A 2,218-nucleotide genomic window follows, 5' to 3' on the forward strand; every position below is an offset into this window, starting at 1 on the left:
GATATGCTATAGAGTTACTAGTCGGGCAAACGAAGCTGTTCTGAAGCATGGTTTCAACGCACTTTGTCGCTGGTCTAAATCATGCTATATGGGAGCTGACGCTGTTCCCATCGCAGAGCAGGGTTTATACAAAACTGGTAGCCATACATCGCTCCCATGGTACATATATGTACCATATGGAGGCGCAGGTATGAACAGCATGACGTGCATGCGTGACCTTGGTGTCTTGCTAGCAATCGAAAGTTTCTTTTGGAGCTTGTTTTGACGCTATAATATTTAAAGCAAGCAGGAAATCAGGTTTTGTAAGGAAGTCAACCAAGGCTAGTGAAAGTAACAAATCACCATGCGGTTATTGCAGGGCGCTCAGCTTGGCCACATTTTTTACAAAGATTATATCGATTCTCTAGTACTGATGTGGCTAGGCTGATCCAGCCGTAAAAAATTGAGATTTGAACAAATCAAACCCATTTTTCAATATGGACGCTGCTGGATGGCGGCAGCCTCGCTGGAAAACCATTGCGGTACTCGTCCAAAGTAACGCCCGTTGCGGTTCTTAAGACGAGAATATCCGTCAGCCCGGCGCAAGCCCGACAGCTCTTCTTCTCGTCTTGCCCTTGGCTACCTCCCCCCTGCCCCACACTCTCCGGGTGCTGCACACGAGTGCTTTATTTTAAGCGCCTGCCCGTGAGAAATAGCACGGTGTGGCCTGTTCCAGAGATCCCCAGGACTATGTAATGAACTTCTGGACCAGATGTATGACGTAAGCACCTGGTGCTTTAATGCTCTAGGTTTAAGAAACATTTAATTAGATGCGCTCTGCACTGAAAGCATGGCTTTGATTCGCAAAATCAGTCAAGCTACTTTTTAGGGATTTTCCAAGCATTGCTGCCTTCGTCTACAAACCTTCAGTCCACTTTGTCTTATTTCTTTTATCGAACGCAGTAAATGTCTGATCTATTTGAAAGCCATTGCGTATAAAGCATTTGTCACGTGACATGTGACATACCATTACCCATTCTCAGATAATGCCAGAAACTGAAAAAACCGAGGACATTGTTGACGAACCAAAACCTGATTTCCGGGCACAGAATCCTTATCTCGCATGATACGGCTGACCAAGGCTAGAGAAATGCTCCCTGATACCTTCTTTGATATCTCCTTATTAACATATGGCAGCTTGCATAGCTTATGCTCTCACAAGGTGCGGCTGTTAACAGCAGGACACCAACCCATAGGGACCTTCAGCTGTAATTTGTTCCTTTTTAACGACTCTCCTTCTTTCGCTACCTGCCAGTCATCGTAATCACGTCTCCGTCTTTTCTAAATTTAAACGAACATGAAATGAAATGCAAATAACTTAGAATTGGTTTTTTGTATTGTGTTTGTTCATTGGTCGTACCACGCGCGCCTGCGTCCGTTTCCGCATGGTTTTGCAGCCGCAATCTCGATGAAAAACCTCCATTGCAGCGAACACGTTCCCGAGAGCCGCTTGCTCACTGTCGAGGTTCTCGCTTACCGCAGAGATGGTTCTGCGAAAACAACACATACATGTACCCAAGCCCATTTGCACGAGCAGAAGTGTACCAGGATATGTTGTGGATGCGTCTTTAGGATTGGAAGTGGGGGAGCCATAATTTTTGTTGTGAAGCTCACCTCATCGAATTACATCGTACGCACAATAACTTTTAGCGTGGAAAAGAGGCGTTTAACCCCTTTAGAAAAATCCCTGTAACACCCATGCTTGGAAGTGGATGCCCGGTGGTTCCAGCACCAAAGATGAGCCGTGGGAAGGGTCAAGGCATCGGCCGTCCCGATAAAAAAAGATAATGAAACACCCCTGGTAACGGACCAACACCGTGGCGCACAGGAGCGAGCTAAAGGGAAATTACCAGCTGACTCCGCACAGGTACGGCGAGGCTGAGCCGGGTCAGGGTCAGGGGCGATGGGAGGCGGGATGGGGGTAGCGAAGTGCTCACGAGGCTGCGCGTGGGGAACGGGGGACATGGGAGGACGCGGATGGGACAGTACACATCGGGGGGATGCAAAGGGCTCGATGTGGAGCTTTTCGCTGCCTTCTCGAATTGTCCAAATTTTTTACCATTTGTCTATCAGTGTTTACAGTGCTGCAACTAGTCCTCAAAACAATAATCTCACCATTGCTCTTATAACTGAGCATACCATTGGTCCTCTACCAGCGCTCTTCTAGTCCCCACCTGCA

Source organism: Pollicipes pollicipes, unplaced genomic scaffold, assembly GCF_011947565.3.
Source record: "Pollicipes pollicipes isolate AB1234 unplaced genomic scaffold, Ppol_2.1 Scaffold_6052;HRSCAF=7182_pilon_pilon_pilon, whole genome shotgun sequence".
Classification (NCBI taxonomy): Eukaryota; Metazoa; Arthropoda; class Thecostraca; order Pollicipedomorpha; family Pollicipedidae; genus Pollicipes; species Pollicipes pollicipes.